The 21,716-nt window shown below is 42.5% G+C and overlaps 1 protein-coding gene across 1 annotated transcript in view; it reads right to left on the reverse strand.

The window, feature by feature from the left end:
* Positions 1 to 21,716, reverse strand: part of LOC107122994 (paired box protein Pax-5) — a 299,963-nt gene that overhangs the window by 90,908 nt on the left and 187,339 nt on the right. The window lies entirely within an intron of this gene.

The raw sequence follows: 21,716 nt of genomic DNA on the forward strand, positions 1-21,716 counted from the left end.
TACAAGCTCCATTTCCCCCTTATTTTTAATTTTTCAACACTGCATGCAAACAAAATAAAGGGGGGGATCATTAGCCCAGAATGAAATTAACATGAGTTGGAGGGGGGGGGGGGAATGGGAAGCCTAAAGCTTTGAAAACATTTTTCCCTTTAATGCTTCAGTGAACAAAGTTTGATGGGGGGGACCATTTCGGCAGTCTCTGGAAGCCAAACATTAAAATGGCGACTGAGCCACATGGACATTGTGCAAACTGCCAAACTTAAGAATCGCTTGGGATCAGTCCATTTTGAGGAAGAGTGCAATCTGCACAGGACAGGCTTTAAAAAAACTGCCAAGATAACAACTAGTGTGCAGGATCAAATTAGAGAATCACAAAGAGAAAACCACACAAATTTGCAAGGAAGGGTTGGAAAGTAGCGTTACTACGCAGCTGCTCTAGGGCATTGGCAAAAATACCAAAAAAAAACAATTTTCTTTCAATTTACTGGCACAAGACTAAAAATGCTCTCCAGAACTTCTGACAAAGGACTCCTTCCCCATACAAATTACAGCCCTGTGCAAAGCATAGTGGAGTTGCAGCTGACTTTGTACAGTGGCACGCATGCACACACAAATGTTGCCAACTATCAAAGCTTGCAATGCCAGTGTCAGTGTGGGTTCTATCATGCATTCTGTATACTCAACATGTTCTCCCATATTATGAGATTGTGTGACTCCAATTTTTCACAGTGGCTTTCCCATTTTTTACAGTGGCCAATAACATGGCAGAGAATCCCCTAGTGTGCACAACAGCTGCTTGTCAGTTTCAGAAAAAGTCTGGTCAGTTTCAGCTAGAGGTGTGCAATGAGAAAATATTTAGTATTATTCAAATTTGGGGTTTAAAAACCCAAATATTTTCAGTATACCTGGCCTGGCATTTGCCACAATGGCACTGGCTTCTGCTGCTGGACTGTAGTAGGTTGGCATTGGGTTCTGCTGCTGGGCACTAGTACACTGTGCTGGTTCTGCTGTCCTTGCAGAAATGCCCCCATTACTTCAGAGATTCCCAGATACTCAGATCTGACCTTAGTCCTATTTGGTTTTGGCACTGCCACAGGGGCACTGATTCTGCTGGACACATTGCACTGGTTCTGCTGCTGGCCTTGCAAAAATGCCCCCCTGCACTTCACTTTCAACAGCAGAGTTTCTCTGGGACATGCTGCTGGGCTTGTATTACCTTGCTAATCCCCCCCCCATTAGAATTAATGAATGATGGGGGCACCTTCTTTGGATGCCCACAAAATTGGATGCCCTGGTCCAATCTTTTTGTAACATGGGGGTTCTTTGGGGGAGAGGCTCCAGCAGTTATTCAGCAAATTTGGTGCCTCTACGTCAAATCCCCTCCCTCCAGTCCATTGAATATACCTTAGGAGATTTGCCATTGACTTTAATGGCCCCATAGAGTATAATAACCCCATAGGGTATAAATTCATGGGCACTCAATGAAATTGCTGAGCAGTCGGGTTAGAACATTATAAAGGAAGTACTTTTTCACCCAAAGAGTGATTAACACATGGAATTCACTGACACAGGAGGTAGTGATGGCTACAAGCATGGATGGCATCAAGACGGAATTGGATAAACATATGAAGCAGAGGTCCATCAGTGGCTATTAGCCACAAGGTATAAATAGGATATGGAACAACTGATTGGTTTAGCATAGGAAAAGGAGTATGACAAGGATGCTTCGCCTGGTTTCCTCTGCAGTTTCGTGATCCTCAAAAAACAGGATCATGAAACTGCGGGGGAAATCGGGTGAAGCCGTGAGTCAAAATGAAGCCCCGCGGCTTCGGGTGTGAAATTGACCAATAGTATTGGGGCAAACAGTGGTGCAACATCGAGGCAACTCTAGTGCAAAATCAGCCAACATCAAAAAAACTAAGATCATGGCATCCAGCCCCATCACTCCTTGGCAAATAGAAGGGGAAGTCATGGAAGCAGTGACAGACTTCACATTCCTGGTTGACTGCAGCCATGAAATTAAAAGATGCCTGCTCCTTGGGAGGAAAGCAATGGCAAATCTAGACAGCATGATAAAAAGTAGAGACATCACCCTGCCAACAAAAGTCCATATGGTCGAAGCAATGGTATTCCCAGTAGTACTGTATGGCTGCGAGAGTTGGACTATAAGGAAGGCCAAGCACCGAAGAATACATCCTTTTGAATTATGGTGCTGGAGAAGACTCTTGAGAGTCCCCTGGACTGCAAGGAGATCAAATCAGTCACTCCTAAAAGAAATCAATACTGACTGTTCCCTGGAACAAAGCTCAAATACTTTGGCCATCAAATGAGAAGGGAGCACTCACCGAAGAAGACCCTGATGCTGGGAAAGATTGAAGGTCAAAGAAGAAGGGGAAGGCAAAGGATGAGATGGTTAGACGGTGTTATCGATGCAACGAACATGAAATTAAGAAACATCCGGAGCACGACGGAAGACAGAAGGGCCTGGCGTGATGTAGTCCATGGGGTCGCAAAGAGTCAGACTCGACTGTGCGACTGAACAACAACAGAAAATAGATAGGAACTCTCAGTATAGGGCAAGAGATGCTCTGTATTCTTGGTGCTTGAGGGGGGGCAACAGTGGGAAGGCTTCTAGTGTCCTGGCCCCACTGATGGACCTCCTGATGGCACCTGGTATTTTTGGCCACTGTGTGATAGAGTGTTGGACTGGATGGGCCATTGGCTTGATCCAACATTGGCTTCTCTTATGTTCTTTATGGAGCCAAATAAAGCCAAATAGTATTTGGGACTCTCTATTTAGCTACCAAAAATATGCTCTGATTTGGTATTTGACTGAACGAATACCTGAATAATACTGATTAGGAATTATTGAGGTATTTACTCAATTCAGTGTATACCAAATGCACACCCCCAGGGGTTTTTTGTACACTAGGTGAGGCTACCTTCTGGTGCCCCCCTGGTGCGCCCACCAATTTTCTAGGGACCCCCAGTGTGCCCCCCACCCCAGCACGACAGCCGCAAGAAAGAAAAAGAGGGAAGTAAGTAACAGGCGCCGCTGGGGGTGGCCTCAGCCGGGCTGCTTGCTCGCTTTCCTCCAGGGAAGGTCGCCCCCCATTTCTGCGCCGTGGATGCCATCGCAGTTCGCCAGGATGATGGCCAGCATGTAGTCCTTTCCCAGCATGGCCTCGGCGGGTGGGCAGCAGTCAGTGAGCGAGCAAGGGCCGCAACAGGGAGGCTCTGCTTCCCAAGACTGGCACCAGAGTGTGGGGCAGGCAGAGCCACACAGAAAGGAGGATGGAGCCTGATAGGGGGCCCACTGGAGGCCAGAGCAGCGTGGAGTCCCCGGAGGAGCGCGCCTGGAAGCCGGTCTCCACCGCCATGCGGGGTCGCAGCAGCGTCGCCTCAGCCTACCCTGTTTAGGAGAGGGAGGAGGGGAGGGGAGGAGTGGCAGGTCAGCCGCCGCGGGGCACCCGCTCTTAAAGGGCCACTCTAGGCCACTGCCAAAAAATTCTCTATGACGGGCTGGCCCTGCACACCCCTAGTTTCAACAGTAGGTTTTCCCTCTTTGCCTGTGTTCCTTTCTGTTCCCTTTCACTCAATGAACTAATGCTAAAATACATGCACAAAACCTGAACCAAGAGGATTTAAATGGAAGGCGCTTGCTGGACACTACTGCGCAGCTGCAATAGGGCAATTGCGTCATTAAAAAAAAAAGCTTTGGACATCAGCACCCCATGTCACAAGTGACATTTCACCCCAATTTAGAAAAACACGATTTTTTAAAATTGTAGCTGCAGAATAAATACACAAAGGGAGTAGAATGGTGTGTAAGGCAGATACAGAATCTGAAGTAAAGATTAAAGGTTTACTGTTCTGAAAATCTGCAGTAAGATCTGTGTGTGTAAGGGGCCATAAAGTAGACAAGAGTCTGAAGGGAAAGTGGCATGGTATAGCCCAATCTCATCAGATCTTGAAAGCTAAGCAGGGTCAGTAATTGGAAGGGAGACCATAAAGGAAGACTCTGCAGAGGAAGGCAACAGCAAACCATCTCTGCTTCTCACTTGCCTTAAATGCCCCTTTGCTAGGGTCTCCATAAGTCAGCTAGAATTTGTTGGCATTTTACACACACAAACACACACACACACACACACAAGAGAGAGTCTATCCACAAAATGGGAAGTATATAGTATGATACTATTTCTTATCTGTTATCTCAGATTTAGGGAAACAGAAATTCCAAAGGGGGGGGGAGAGAGAGAGAGAGAGAGATCTCAATCTTCTTTTGTATGGTTGTACATAGACAGTCTCATAAAACAATTACACATAGGGTGTGGGGTTTTTTAATTATGTGTCATCCAGCCCACTGTTTCACTCAGCTTTGTTCAATTCCTCTTTACACTACAGCTCTTATTCCGCATGGCTTTGGTACACGTAGGTCCTGCAATTCTCAGCATAGCCTCTTGCAGTGGTCAAAGAGGATGTCTCCTTCCCCTTTCACCGGCAGAAAGGAGGGTTAGATCCAGCTCATCATGTTTGATCACCCAAACTATATGACTAGAAGACCAGATCGGCAATTGTTCAACCATACACATTTAGTCTACAGATTCTTCTGATGGTTCAGAATCACTCGATCTAATATAGATTACCACATAATTATATGTTCCATGGCGGATCTCCCAGACTTAATGAAAACTCTCCTCCTATATAATTTTCAATTAGATTATGTTATTTATATTTCAAATAAGTGGATTAAATTAAATTATATTTATTTAATTAATATGATGTGGCATCATTTCTTGAAGCAGGTTGCAAAAAAGTCATGTGCAGAGAGAGAGTGAAAAACCATTATACAAAAATTGATCCGTCCAGTTTTCTCAAAACACCATTCAGATGCCCAGCACTCAGAAGAGACTATAATGGCTAAGATAGTTAAAGAAACAGGACATTAATTTTAATGCAAATGCTTAATTATGAATTCAGGTAACTAATTCTCAGCACCATTGTTTGAAATTTCTGGCCTGAGGGTTGCATTGAAGTTTTGTCAGATCCAATAAATGGCTGATTGTTCTTAAGAGACCACTTAGCTGCAGTTTGTGAGCTCTGGGGTTTTTTCCTCATTTTCACTAAGTCATAGCAGGAGGTAAGCCTAACATCTGGAAAGCATTCTCAAATCAGATAACTTTTGTTAATCACCAAGTTTGTGGAATAAGAGTAAACAATTCCACCATGACAGTAGGTCTGATTGTGTACATCTTTCTCCCAACTGGTATCCATCAGATAGAAAAGAACAGACAATGACCCATGCATCATGTGGTTTCAGTAGTCATGTACACATTGCAGGGCACTGTCTATCTCAGTAGTGGTGAACCTATGGCACGGGTGCCAGAGGTGGCACTCAGAGCCCTCTCTGTGGGCACACGTGCCATCGCCCCAGCCAGGCCCAGACCAAGTGTCGAATTCTCTGCCAAATAATTTTAAGTAAATGAAAGCATTTGAGACTGCTTTCCTTACTTTGATTGGACCATCTTAAATTAACGTATGAGTTGTTTTTTCTAAAGTAAAACCTCAGTATTCAGGTTAAATTGCCGTGTTGGCACTTTGCGATAAATAGGTGGGTTTTGGGTCGCAGTTTGGGCACTCGGCCTCTAAAAGGTTCGCCATCACTGGTCTATCACATTTTTATCCCATCCTTCCTCCAAGGAGCTCAGGGTAGGGTACACATTCTTCTCTCCTCCATTTTATCCTCACACAACAGTCCTTTGAAGCAGGTTTGGCTAGCCCAAGGTTATCCAGTAAGCATCATGGCAGAGTGGGGCTTTCAAGCCAGCTCTTCCCAATCCTTCTTTGACACTTTAACCATTACATTACAGTGGCCCACAGGGAACACATAGCACCACAGTTAAACAGGTCCCATTGTGAGTAGTTTTGAAGGAAGACACAGAATAGGGGGTCTTCCAGTGGTAGCATTACAATTGTGAAATTCCTTCCCAAGGAGGCCTACCATGTGAAGGCCCTCTTAAAAGGGTTTTCTAGAACTTGAACGTTTTAGAAGGCAGGTGAAAACTCTTCTTTCCCAGCAGCCATTTGTTCATAGTTGTCACTGCTAGGGCTGTTCTGGTTTTTTTTAAAAAAAAATTCGGCAACATTTTAGATGTTAAGATGTTATGGTGAGTTGTTTCAAATAGTGATTTGATCATAAGCGCTAGGGCTGTTCTGATTTTTTTTTTTAAATTTTGGGCAACATTTTAGATGTTAAGATGTTATGGTGAGTTATTTCAAATAGTGATTTGATCATAAGCCATATTGTTGAGAACTGATTATCAAGAGGTGATTGAGAAATACAAAAAAATACCCCAAAAAAGTAATACTTAACCATGACTAACATCAATTAAGTGGAACCATGTGTGATAATTAGAGATCCCCGATTTATATCAATCTGTGATTTCTGAAATGCCAGAGTCTTGCTCATAAGGAATTGTAGTGGAGCTGCGGTGGCTCAAGTGGTTAAGACGCTGAACTGCAGGCTGTGGAAGGTCAGTAGTTCAGCAGTTCGAGACCCAAGTTGCCACATGACAGAGTGAGCTCCCGTCTCTAGTTCCAGCTCCTGCCAACCTAGCAGTTCGAAAGTAAGAAATTGCAAGTAGATAAATAGGAACCACTTCGGTGGGAAGGTAACAGCGTTCTGTGCGCCTTGGTGTTTAGTCATGCCGGCCACATGACCACGGAAATGTCTTCGGACAGCGATGGCTCTTCGGCTTTGAAATGGAGATGAGCTCCGCAAGCCTAGAGTCGGACTCGACTGGCTTTTGAGCAAGGGAACCTTTACCTTTTTACTATGCTTTCCAGGGCTGGCTAAAGAGGAGATGAGAACAGTTCCTGAAGGGGGGTATCATTCTCATTATCTTATGCAAAAACTTCAAAAACTAACAATGAATCTTCCCATGGTGAAATTTTTGTTATTAAGGCCAACCCTAGTTATCACTAAACCTTGTCCTCTTGAATGTTTTACAGGTCTGTAGTAATAATTCGGCCCTGACCTGGACAGGTCAGGCTATCCTGATCTCATTAGCGGTCAGTAGTTAAGGAGGGTCAGCCCTGGTTAGTTACTTGGATGGGAGACCAATTTAACAAACAAACTAATTATTAGTTGCTGTAGATTTTCCAGGATGTGTGGCCGTGGTCTTGGCATTGTAGAACCTGACGTTTTACCAGTAAACTGGCATCCTCAGAGGTATAGGACAGAAAGATGGAATACTCTCTGTGTCAAGGAATTCCATCTTTCTGTAGTTATACCTCTGAGGATGCCAGTCACAGTTACTGGCGAAACGTCAGGTTCTACAATCCCAAGACCACGGCCACACATCCCGGAAAATCTACAGCAACTAATGAACTCCGGCCGCGAAAGCCTTCGACAACAAACTAATTATTAATCATCATCATCTTAATAGGAAGTCTAGGGTAACTATGCAGAGGCAGGCAGTGGCAAACTACCTCTGAACATCTCTTGCCTTGAAAACCCTACAGGATTGTCATAAATCAGCTGTGACTTGAAGGCACTTTACACACATGTATATGGAAAATGCACATATTGCCCCTTAACACAAAATTAGTAACTGTGCATATCACTGTTTTTCACATCACTACCTCTTTTGAAGCCCTGACCTGTATGGCCCAAGCTAGCCTGATTTCACCATATCTCAGAAGCTAAGCAGGGTCAGCTCTGGTCAGTAGTTGGATGGGAGACCACCAAGAATGCCCAGGGTTGCTATACAGAAGCAGGCAACACCAAACCACCTGTGAACATCTCTTGCCTTGTAAATCCTATGAGGTCGCCATAAGTCAGCTGCAGCTTGATGGCAAAAAAAAAGTAATAATGATAATACTCACACTACAGCACCTTTTACACAACCAGATCCTGGTAAACATTTATCTAATACTCATACTGTTTAGCTCCTACTGGGTTCTTGTATGAGTAAAGTTCTTCAAAAGCTGAATGTTTAGGCATTGAGATAACATTGGAGTATACTTGCACAAGGCACAATGCAACCTAAAATTAAGCACTTTAAGTAATTTAGTGGGAGAGATCGAAGAATGTGCTTAGTACTTCAAGTGAACTATTTAGGATTGTCAAATGCTTAACTTTGACTGGATCACCCTGCGTCAAGCTTCAGTTTTGTTTCACCTTGTTCCACTTCACTGCTTGCCGTAATTTAAGGGGGAGGGAATTCCTGAGGGGTGTGCATGTGTGTTTTGAGTGGATGCTTGTAGAAGCCATAACTTTCTTTAAGATTGTGCCCCATCACTGGTTCCCAGGGGAGCTGGCCTTGGAGACTCTTTTGCCCGGCCTGGACATAGATAAGGCTCTGTATATCTGTCAGGGTTGCCATAGTGACATTAGGGGCTGAATGATGACGTATGTGAGAGGTGTGGGGTGTATTTTGTATTATCTATAATAGGGGCTTTTGCACACCTTTTTCTCAGTTCTGACATGGAGCCTGTTTTCCTAAAGTAAGCATATCTCAATAAACTACCACTTCTTAAGTGTGTTGTGGAGAGTGCCTTAACTGGGGAGACCTGACACCCTGCTATTTTATAACCTTTTCTGTTCTGAAGGATGAGTGGTAAGTAAACATGTGAAACACTTAAAATATATATGTAATATATGCAAATGGTTTTGTATGTAAAACTAAAGAACCCCGATGAAAACCAATAAATGAAGGTGGATTATCTATCATTTACAGACAAGGTGCTATGCTATTAAAACAGTTGCCAAAGAAATATATTAACAACCCATTAATGACCCCATTGCATGATGATTTCCTCTTCACAGACAAACCTTTTTCTCATTGACAGATATTACCATCACATATATTGAAAAAATAATTACAAAAAAAAGCTTTAGGCCACTTACTGATCTTATGCAAAAAACACGGTTCTGTGAATCTGCCTTAAGGATGCAATTGAAGTATGATATTCTGGTTACCGTGCTAATATGTTTTGACCACAGGATACCAAAACTGGAATCAAGTAACTTTTATGTCCTGGACAACCTCACCACACTGTGGGTGCTAACTGAATACAGTGTAGTGGTAGCAGGAGAAACAGTAAATTACTTACACTGTAGTTACTTACACTGGAACTTACACTGTAGTTATGAACTTATTTCAAATGTGCCATGATTCTGCAGTTGTTAAGAATACAGAGGTGCTAGCTGAGCATGGCATGGTCCAGAGATGGTCTATTACTTTGGATAGGAGAGGCAAAAATCAATTGCTGAATTATTACCTATTAGCAACCCCTAATTGGTTGAAAACTGGGAATCGAACCAACAGTTGGTTAGAAATTTTAGCCTACATTTTTCTTTAAAACTTAATTTAGGAACAGGTTGGGAAAAATTATTTGATTCCATCTCCACGAGCTTAAGGAACTCAGTAACAAAGGAATGTAAAACAGATCGCAGGAGCCTGTGGAGTTTGTAACATCACAGTTTAAAAACGGCAGCCGACAGTTCTTAGAGCTGCCCAGTCTCACTGGGGAGGAAAAGATGACCTTATGTCATCTCAAACAGGGCTGACTGTATGTCATTGTCAATGACAGAAGGAACATATACAGCTCACTCTTGTCTATCCGTAAGAGAAGTATTGTCTACTGTTAGCTGCTGAGCCCTCCAGATAATTGATTAGCTGACAAATGGCAGCTTACATTTTGCTGATAATCAACTGCTTTCGACCTTCTGTGCAAAGGCAACACTTGCTGTAGTAAGGATGTTATTACTGATCTTTTTATTTTTACTGTGTTTTTAATATTTAGCTTCATACAAGGGGTGTGTGTGCATCCCAGACACTTTTAACCATTTTGTTTTTAAAATACACTGAGTGTAATTAAGTAGGAACAATCTCAGTGGAAGCTGTTTGGAGGAAGATTGCAGCTTTGCACTTCTGCCAGCTCTGGGTTTGGAAATCCCTAGATGTTTTGGGGGTGGAGCCTAGAGAGGGTGGCTTTTAGGAAGGGGAGGGACTTCAGTAGGGTATAATGCCATACAGACCCATTTCCAAAGCAGTCATTCCCTCCAGGGGAACTGATCTGTGTCATGTAGAGACCAGTTGTAATTCCAGGAGATCTCCAGCCACCACCTGAAGGTTGGCAACCCTATGCACTACATTCTCCTCCTGGAACTCCCATTCATTCCAATGGAGCTCCAACTAACCTTGCTGGGTTATACCCCTTTTCAGTCCTAGTGACGCCTGCTATTTAAGTACCCTATGGCTGCTACTATAACTAAAATATAGCAGTCCACTGTCCGTCCCCATTGCCTGGGGGCCATCAGTTTCACACAAAACCTTTCTATATCTCTTGGATTGTGCACAATAAAATCTTAACACTAATGGAAATCAGTATTCATCAAAGTGATTTTTGTATTCAGAAAGGGTCATGGACACTGTAGTTTAAGCAGTGACCACCAGAAATGTTGCACAATGTTAGCATGCCTACGGATCACAGAAAACCTGTGGAAAGGTCTGTCATTTGTTGCGAGCCAAATTCCTTAGTTCTAGACGCTTGTGGTGGAAAGTGCTGTCAAGTGGCAGCTGATTTATGGTGACCCCCCCATAGGGTTTTCAAGGCAGGAGTCAAACATAGGCGGGTTTGCCACTGCCTGGCTCTGGACTTCTTGGAGGTCTCTCATCCCAATACTAACCAGGGCCAACCCTGCTTAGCTTCTGACATCAGACAAGATTGGGTTAGCCTGGGCCATCCAGGTCAGGGCTTTCAAGGAGTTACTAGTACTTAATATATCTACACTGTATACTCAGCAGCAGAACTTCACTAAGATCTAACAAAACAAAACAAAACTATTTGGTCAGACATAACAACTTTTCTATTATACCATCTCTCAACAGTTTGTCCATTTTTTCCCACACTGAAGAAAGGACAATAATGTCTTCTGTGAATGTTCTCTTGCTCCTCTCCTAGTGTCTGCATTCTCCCTTGATTTGCCTTGCCAAAAAAAAAAAATCCTCCTCTTGAGGCATTATTTTCCCTTTGGCCCTGGATTTTCTGTGGTGGTTTCATCTCCTAAATTACCTGTGAAGGTGTCTGGGTGGTCTGGCTGGACTGGCAATCCTTCCTTTCCTATGTGTCAGTCTGTCAATAGTTTTGTTCGTAGGAGGGGATTCTATTCCCCCCCCCCCAATCTGCAGTTTCCCGGAATGTGGTAGTTACAAGTCTCCTGCTAGGCAAACAACAGTCCTCTCTATGCTGGAGGACACTGTTGCCTTTGTTCCTTCCTTTGGTGTGTTCTGTGGGTGGATGGGGCAGGATGACATCACAGAGGCATGCCAGCATTGCTGTGCATTGATTGGCTACTTGCATCCATAGCTAACATCAGCATGCTGGTCCATGACTGGTGGGTGCAAGCGATGGCAGTCTGGATATCAATCCACCTGCTAAGCTCAGCTCCTTCAACCTGGGCCTTTTTTGGCATTACTGAGAGAGCACAAAATATGGACGATCTATGCCACAGACTCAGAAGCCTTGATGATGGACTAGCATTCAGCTCCATTAAGATGGAGCTATAAATGTTGATACTATTGTGTATTCAAGGTAAATGCAACAAGCTTGTACTGGAAATGTTCAGTAAATAGAAGAAGGGTCACGAACAGCTGATATTACAGTGGCCATGGAACGGGAATATTGGTAAAACAGCAAGAAGAAGAAGAAGATAAATGATCAGTTGAATTACACATTATGCAGCCTACAGAGATTCCTTGAGAAATGTACATTTCTTGAGAAATGTATCACTATCTCCCACAGAGACTGTTTCTATCCACAAACACCTCAGCAGTTTTTTACAACTCACAGTACAATCCTAAAGAGAGCTACATTCTTCTGAGTGCATTGAAGTTACTGGGATTAGAAGGGTGTAACTCCACTTAGAACTGCAATTGTCACAGACTGTCGCTGAAATCCCAGGAATCCCATCTTTCTTTTTGGTTATATAATAGGTTTATAGTGCTAAGGCATACAGAGATAAATCTTAAAATTAGCCCTGCCTGAAAGAATCATAAAGGAAAGACTATCCACAATGTATTATATATCCTAAACCCCACCAAAGAGTTATTCAGAGATGACATTATTTAAGTATTTGGACTTATCAGTATCAATGAACATGGCCAGTCAAAATATTGATTTTGAAACTGTTTAGCCCACTGACAGATTTTTACTGGTGAAGAACAGAAATATACAAGCATGGTGGAATAGATACGGAAACTAGTTTCTTCTTCTAAACCTTAAGAGTAAAAGAAAGCAAAGGTTATTGTCGGTGCTGGTTCCATTTTTAAAAATGGCCAAATGAAATTACAGAAGATATGCAATGCATTTACCAGGTATGCATGATCGACATATATAGTACATCAGTGGTTAGCAATGAGGTCTTCTCCTAGGCCAAATTCAGTCACTCAAGTGTCTAGTAGAGCTCTTGATGTTCCGCACTAGATTTCTAGGCAAGGAGTTTGAATATATACATATACACAAGGAACAATGCCTTTACAATGACATTCAACTCCAACCCCGAAACACAGTCTGCAAATGGAGATAAAGCAGCCAACTGTAGTAAATTTCATAGTACTGCTGAGTCATTATAATTCTGATGACCCAACTAAACACAATCCCCTTGATGTGTGTGGTCACCAACTTCAGTACATGCAATACGGAGCCAAGATTTCTCAGGATACATGTTTGCCTGTTCCAAAGATGGAAAATACACGTGTTGCCCTACTCATACATAATGACTGCTACATGTATCAGGAGGAATGAAGGCAGAGCATTACATGAGGTTGGAGCATCAAAATCATAAAAACTGTGCTCGGCTTATGGATAGCCCAAGCTGTGGTAAGCAAGGAAGTGAGCTGTGTCATTTGTTTGTTAGCTATGCCCTTATCATCACCTGTTAGCTGATAAACAGAATGAATAGCTGATTCACAATCATGAGGAGGTTTGCTTATTTTCCCAGGCCTTCCTCTCTGAAATATGGAAGAGAGAAATGCTTCCATTTGCCTCTGCAAATCAGAGGTCTTTCCAATACTTCCTAGAGATTTTTTTAAAGTTTGTTTGCTTTTTGAGTCAAGTTCACAGATTTTTAAAACTTCCATTTAGAAAACTCTGGAAAACTAAGACTGTGATCCAGCCAAAGTTAGTTAAGTTTACGTCTCATTGATGTCAGTTCGAGATATTTCAGTGTATACTCAACTCTTCCACTGAAATTCATGGGGCACAAACAATTTTATCTTTGGATGGATTCACTCTCTTTGTCCCACTGTTCAAATAACATTTTTTAAACATACAGGCCATAACATATCGCTAGAAAAATAAAAATACAAGAGTCTACATGCAGATAAGCCCTTGCCAACTTAGAAAGAGTTATGTACAAAAAGTCACTGCAATAAGAAAGAAAAGGGCTGAAGAGTATTTCTTTAAATGGCCTGAAGTAAATGGCTGCGGTGGCTCAAGTGGTTAAGATGCTGAACTGCAGGCTGTGGAAGGTCAGTAGTTCAGCAGTTCGAGACCCGAGTTGCCACATGGCGGAGTGAGCTCCTGTCTCTAGTTCCAGCTCCTGCCAACCTAGCAGTTCGAAAGCAAGAAATTGCAAGTAGATAAATAGGAACCACTTTGGTGGGAAGGAAACAGCGTTCCGTGTGCCTTGGTGTTTAGTCATGCCGGCCACATGACCATGGAAACGTCTTTGGACAGCGCTGGCTCTTCGGCTTTGAAACGGAGATGAGCACCGCAACCCTAGAGTCGGATTCGACTGGCTTTCGAGCAAGGGAACCTTTACCTTTACTTACTACCATTCTTAATGAAAACAAATATATTTCTTTTAAAAAATTCTATAGCAGAGTATCAATGTTTTCCTTTTCTTAAATTGTATCTTATTGCTAATAGCCGGAAAACTGTGGACTCCTTTTGTGCCATTTTAGATTTTTCCTCTGTCATCATCCTGAAGTGGCCACCATCACAAACAGGACACAGGGCTGGACTGACCACTGCTCTGACCTAGCCGGGCTATCCTGCAAGTTTCAGATCTGTGCAAAAAGTCGAGCTGCTTAAATTGCATGGACTCCAGTGGGATTTACTCAGCCTTAGCAGTGTACGATTGCAGCAAAGATCTTATAAAAATGCTTCAGAAGAAAATCAGGAATTGAGATGATATATTAACACAGAGACACACACAAAACCCCGCTCCAAATGCATAAAGCAATAAAAGCAAGAGGGCAGCAGGGTTCCTCTATGCATCATTTATGTGCAACTTTCTTCTCACTAAAAAGAGCTTTTCTGGGTGTATCTTTGTATACTAATGGGTGAAAATGTGAATCCAATTAACTTCAAATTTAGCTCATAATGAACTTATCTCATTTTGCTACCAGCTCAGCTCTCATCCATGGCAGTAATTAACCACTGGGGGTTGTCACTCCCAGACACATGACACACACAGAGAGTCCCCCACGCTCAAGCGCTTCAAACCCTTGCAGAATTCATTACCCTGACAGTGTGAAAACCCTTCACTTTTAATACCATAGGGCACCAACAAAAAAAAAAATTCACTTTATCTACCTGATTGCCAGCAACAGTACGAAAGAAAGGAATCCACAAGAGATGTAATTAATTACTGCAAAAGATACATTAGAAAATGTAAGGGGGGGGGATGCAGGTGGCAGGAAGGGAAGGCTCCAAAGCCACTTACTGATCCTTCAATTTCTTATTCTTCTCTCCCTCGATACAGGGACCTTTTGCTTCAGTCCTAAACTGTACTATATTTCACATGAAAATACACTTTTCCCAGTATTGACAGTTTATCAGTTTATACAAGAATGCATTCTCTCATGGTCCGGCACTACCATAGTGAATTGGGTTAATAAACTAACCCCTTCTCCCTTGAGATCAGGGTTCAGATTTAGAATAGGTCACACGTAAAAATGATTTTGATTGTCACAGATTAATCCCTAGTGGGTGTTTGCGCTCCTCACAAACATCACAAGGTTGTCAGCTTCTGAAAGAACCTGGTTTGATGACCCTTCACACTCTCACCCTGTAAGATAAGCCGATCAAGCTATCTACAGCAAACACAGAAATGCCCATATACAACAAAGCCTTCAATTTGTACAGTTCCGAAACTTTACCATTGAAGTATAATATTCAAGAATGATCATTTCTGACTTTTCATCAAAACCTCTTTGATGACTTTTCATCAAAACTTCCTCCCCAATTTCCTTAAAACAAGTACAGGGGTATAGCTGTGGCTCTAACTTCCAATGTAGAATTGCACCTTGTTTAGTAATAGAATTTACCATTTAAAGACTATCTCTTATATTTAATAGTGTTCAGGAACTGGTAATTTGTAGACTTCCCCCATGACCACATGACTTTAACTAGTTCTAGAACAAGGTTTAGAGAGTGAAGTACAAGGTATGTTACCTGCTGTTTATATTTGTTTTAAGCCATTCTGCATTCAGGTAGTCTATTAGCAGACCAAGAAATATTACACCTTGAAAATGCATACTAAATTTAGTTCTTATATTCCATGGGATTCAACAGGATTACTGGATTAAATAAATAACTGTACCAGTACAATGCAAAACACTAAAATTAAAGTCTTCCCTTTGCTGAGCCAGCTTAATATTTTGAAATGAGAACCCCAACCTGGAATTGCTCTTGCGCTCCTAAACCTAATCTACATGACAGGTGCCCTGAAACATAAAAGTTGGAAGTGTCTGGCAAACCAAATAAACAGGGTTTCCACAACAGTCATAAGGGGGGGGGAAATGTCCTGTCTCTTTAACAGGGGCCAGTTTGGTGTAGTGGTTAAGTGTGCGGACTCTAATCTGGGAGAACCGGGTTTGATTCCCCACTCCTCCACGTGCACCTGCTGATGTGACCTTGGGTCAGTCACAAGCTCTGGCACAGCTGTCCTTGAAAAAGAGCAGTTTGTGTCAGAGTTCTCTCAGCCCCACCCACCTCACAGGGTGTCTGTTGTGGGGAGGGGAAGGGAAAGGAGTTTGTAAGCCGCTCTGAGACTCCAAGTGAAGGGCGAGGTATAAATCTAATCTCTTCTTCTCTTCTTCTTCTTCTCTTCTTAATGTGCAGAAATGGGCAAGTGAAGCTTTCCATGGCATGGAGGTTAAGTAACATCAACTGGTAAATAACATCCCATTTAGACTCTGTTAAAGGGATAGGCATTTTTTTCTCATAGCTGTTGGCCACTCCCACTATATTCCTGAGACTCCCCTGCACTGTTGAACTCACAGTAGTCATGCAGGTATCCTTTTATACCATGAGGTTATCCTAATGTGTTATGGTTATGTTGGCTCAATGCCGTAATAAATACATCTACATCTATCTACCATGAGGTTAGATCCTGAAATGTTACAATCAGAAGTTTTCAATATATGTGGATAGTTGCACTAAAAGTTGCATACATCCAATCCCAGAAGCAAGTACCATTCAGAAGTGCCTTATGATTGTATTTACTGATGAATGGATAATTCCATAGTCATGATTGTCCCCCCCCAACAGCAGCCATGGCAGCGAGCCCTGCGCAGCTTCCAGCTGCCCAGTCCACCAAGGCTTCCCCCACCAGCAACAATGGTGGCGAGCCCTGCACAGCTCCCAGCCACCAGGCCACCAAGGCTCCCACACACACAACACCAGCAATGGAGGTGAGCCCAACCACCAGTTCCCAGTGGTAAGCGCATTCTCTGCGCATGTGCAGGGAATGCTTTTACTTTTGGAGGGATTTAAGTATCCCCTGTATAGTTTTTTCAACATTTCAGATTTTTCTGCACCCCTGGAGAGTGCCCCAAGTGTGCAGGAAAATCTGTTTACGCTCCACGTGCTCCCGATGTGTGGATTTAAATATCCACACACAGAGGGACCCTTGGCTATTAGATATATAGATTAATATAATATTGGAGGGTGTTTATATACATCCCTATAAACATACACAGACAAAACCTTTGAGACCCAAATACATTTTCTTCAGGCAACTGCTGTCTTTATTCCTCAGTCTAGCACATAAAACAGAAGACATAACTGGTATTCCACATTTCCTAGGACTATGAATTGGTGGTGGAAAGTGCCATCAAGTCACAGCTGACATGGCAATCTCATAGGGTTTTCAAGGCAAGAGATATTCAGAGATAGTTTGCCATTGCCTGTGTCCGTGTCATGAGCCTGGTATTCCTTGGGGGTTGCCCATCCAAATACTTGCCAGGATCAACCCTGCTTAGGTTCTGAAACCTGAGAAGATCAGGCTAACCTGGGCTATCCAGGTCAGAGTAGGACTGTCAATTACCAGCTTGAAACTCTTTTCCCTATCCTTGTACCCACCTAAATCTCATCCCATACATGAATACACTAGGTGGCATTAGCAAATCACTACCTCTCAGTATCAGTCCTATGGCGCAATACTGACCAACCTTACACAGCTGTGGTCCTCAATGCAAAACCATATTTCAGGACATCCAGATCTCAACAGTTGGAGCCATACTAATGCAGATGCAAATGAATATAGCTTCTTTCAAGCTCAGCCTCCCATGTTGCCCTGCCTCAAAATCTTCTGTGGTTTAAAAAAAAGAAAAAAAAGAATATTGTGCTTCTTAGCCTGAATGGACTTGCAATAATCTTCTGCCTGGAAACTTACCCTGTACACTGTTTAAAATAATACTACCAGTGAAAGTATTTCTACAGGGCTCAACAAATCCCAGGCACCAGGGCACCATGTTGCCTAGAAATTTCATTGCAGAAGTGCCTACTCTTTTCAACAGTGATTTATTGTAACTTCCTCTTGGTGATTCTCAGTAGAAGTATGAATCTTATTTAGGTGAGGAATAGAAGCTAGCTTTTTGTTGTGATGATAAACAGGGCTGCCCCCTATTTATTTATATACTATAACACTTTAGTTATAGCTTTTTCAAAAAAGGTCAAGAAACTGAAGAGTTTAGGATTCGATTTTGTGGTAGCAATAATGAGAAAGTACACAACCATGCATATCAGAAGGATCACAGATAACACACGCTCCCCTTACGCATAGCTGGTAAGCTCCCAGTATCTGTGATTGTAAAGTTTGAAAAGGTCTTGTTTTATATATTATTACTGCTGGGTTTATGACGCTTCTTGACTGCTAATCCTTACCTTTGAAATCACTCTTGAACTGTTGAGCTTTGAAACCTGTACAATGGGTTATCCACAGACAAGGGGCATACATGCTTAATGGACTCCCTAAGTATGGATATAAACATGACTGTGTTAGTTAACCAAAATACTACAGCTTGATGAGGCCTAAATATGTTCCAGAAGGGACAGAATACTGAAAGGCAAAGTTTTAAAGCACTGGGCACAATCTAGTCCAAGAAAGACTCATTTATTTCCCACTTATACCAATAGAAGAGATAATATGCACCTGTTTATCTCTTTCCAGTTGAAATCAACTGGATTGTACACATTCTCTTTCTATCACCCATTTCTTTGTTTATTGGATGTCATATGCTGTATGATTGAACAGTTTCAGCAAAAATCTTCAAAGTTCTGCTGATGCAAGACAGAAATGATGCAATACTTCATTTTCAACCAAAATAAAACTTTGGTTCAGTGTTTATTAGATAAATGGGAATCCTCAAATGTAAAAAAGCAGCATTTACACTTGCACGAATCCTGCTTTTAGATTCTCCTTATAGGCCAGTGCTATGTGATCCAATATACTTTGCAAATTGACTAGATATCCCATTATGTGAAGCTTACATTTCATCATGAGCTTCTCACTTACCTCTGAGTCAGTTTTGAAGTAGCATCCATCCAGGTGTAGATCTGAAGCTCACCAGAGGCTACATTTCCACAGGCAAACACTTCCATGCAGCAGTGGCACCCATTGTTGGTGGTGAAGAACGTCAGTAAGAGAAGCCCCAGTTTATGGGCTTCTTGGGTTCTTTCTTAATCTGCCTCTGCATAATATGAGAACCCACCACCATCTCCCCACCTGTTCAATCCAATCACCATGAAAACAATGAAGCCCATCAAGACTGAGAGGACAAGCCAAGTGCCTCCACACAGGGATTGGCTCTCCAGCACCATGACCTTATTTCAGCCCTGCTGAGTTTACCACTTCCTGCTCCTTTGCCCACTGAAAACTTTGATTTGCTATTCCCACAGAAGCAAGATGGTGGCTCCATCAACACTGGCTTGTGCTTATTGCTGGAGGATTGCCCTGCCACCACCAAGAAAAATGAGATATGCATGTTGCTGCATTTAAAGGTTGGGAGCTGCTTTTGAAGGGCGGTATTAATTCCTATCTGTCTGAGCACCTCATCTCCATTATGAACACAATAAACCCAATCTACCGCACTTTGCAGTGTTATTGTAAAGATTATTAGAGCAGGTGCATTGGAAGTTCAAACATATAACATATAGCGTTATTATCTAATGTGAATCAGTGTGATGTAGTGGTTAGAGTGTCATATTAGGATTTGGAAGACCCAACTTCAAATCCCCACACTACCATGGAAACTCACTGGGTAACCTTGGGCCAGTTGCACACTCTTAAATGGGAGGGACTATGGGTCTTCTAGGAGGGGGAAATGTAAGTCATTTGGGGTCCACTTTGGGGAGGGAAATGTGGTATAAATATCTAAATAAAAAGTTCCTCAAACCCCTTATACAGGAGATTTAAATTCAGAAAAGCCCAAAACAAATCTGACTCTAGTGGACTTGGCTGATCCTTCCAACTCCTTAATTCTACTTGATCAGCTGGTACTATCAAAATTACCCTCTCCTATGAAGGTAACTACCTCAGAGACTTCACCTTGTACAGACCAACAACCTCCCTCCAACTCTGAACCAATTTGGGGTCTGATTAATTCAGAGCTAGTAGGGAACCAAAGAGGAGGCTGAAGCTAACCCTTGGTATTTTGCCAGTGGCAGAACAAGACCTCTTTGAGAAGAATTAAGCAAGGTTCTCCTTCTCTTCCCAAGGAATTGTCTGCAGGCTGCAGCCCCAACTCTATCAAGTTATCTATGGAGATTTCTGAGTTAGGAGACTGCCTTCCTTCCAACTATAATCGACCTCTGTTAGAACCAATTGTCTTAATAAACAGAGGGACTGTTTGCCCCATAGAAGACAAAATGCAGTGTATACTTATAAGAAGCCAGTTAGAAGATCAAATCCTGGAACCAGGAGAGAAATAATTAGGTTCACAGCAACCATAAACAGATACCCAAGTGAGGAAATCTGTGATACACCCTTGATGGAGGAACCAAGCCCTCACCTGGGTTCTCAAGGAACCAGCCTCTGATGAGATGTTTTTCTGATGCCTAGCAACAAGACTAGGAGACCACCCAGGACGATGTTCACCATCATTTTCTGAGAGAGCCACTGTGCCTACCCTTGTCAGTCACAGCCCTTGGATCAAAAGTGGAGCACAGCAGAATGTAAGCTACAGAAATGTCAACTACAACTAGCTGAGAACACCTAATCAAGAAAACAAGACACAAAATTGAGGCACTCAATCATAACACAAGATTTCCAGGACCGTGGATAGCTCCAAGCAGCCAACTTACATCATCATATACCAGCCGAGTCCCTGAAAATCACCATCATCAAGACTACCAAGGAAGTCTGGGATTGCTACTTGCTACACAGAGGCAGGCAATGGCAAACCACCTCTGTTCGCATCGGCTGCAACTTGACGGCTCTTTGCACCTCTGTTTTGGCAGGTGCAACTTGCCAAACAGAAGTGATTCTGGACTTCTGTTTATTCTAAACTAAACGCCTTTTAAAAAGCAAACACAAACAGGACAGGACAGATGGGTGCATTCAAACCAACCTCCTTACAAACTTGTGTGAGTGTGCTTTTAGTAAAATTATCCATTATACAAATAAATCTCATAGGTCATCACTTTCACCCAAAATGAGTTTCTATTGGAAAAAATTTGGGTACAGAATATTGGGTACAGAAACAATATTATGTTTCCAAAAACAAACTGAGAGCAAAGAGTTCTTGCATATCCATCTCATGAACAAAAGCACAAGAGTTGAGAATGCAGATCAAAATTAAAATGCCAAAATGAACTTGTCAAAGTGTCCATGATTTCCCCCCCTCATCATGTTGCCCAGCAAGTACATTCAGGCATCAAATCTCATGTAGCATCCTTACTATGATCTGCTACCTCCCCTGCACCTAATTAGGAGACAGATAAAACAGTGGTAACACACAGATCAGCTGTAATGATTTTGTTAGCTCGATTATTCTTCTGACAATTAGGTCCGGCTGCCATGGCCTCACAGGAATGTCAAAGTCTTCTTTCTACAAAGCAGGTAATGTCACAGGTGTGACCGTGAAATCAATAATGAGGCATAGCTCTTTGCAGAGGGCATCCAGGTCAGACAGAACAGCCCTTAAATTAAACATTGATAAGCAGAACACAATTATCCATCATGTTTAAGTGCCTGCGTGAAATTAGCAGCCAGGGAATGGGAGCAGTGGGGGGAAGATTAGCAGAGGATGTGTTGAAATGCACAGTGGCCACCAACCCTGTTGCTGTTTGTCTCTGACAGTGGTATTGGTATCTGCTATCTAAAGCCGTAAAATTCAAATTACGAACACTGCCTGAAATCATAGCCCAGATGTTGCTTTGTTTATTCCCTTCCTTGCTTGCTATAAAACAGGAACAAC

This window comes from Gekko japonicus, unplaced genomic scaffold (genome assembly GCF_001447785.1).
Source record: "Gekko japonicus isolate JY-2015 unplaced genomic scaffold, Gekko_japonicus_V1.1 scaffold205, whole genome shotgun sequence".
Lineage (NCBI taxonomy): Eukaryota > Metazoa > Chordata > Lepidosauria > Squamata > Gekkonidae > Gekko > Gekko japonicus.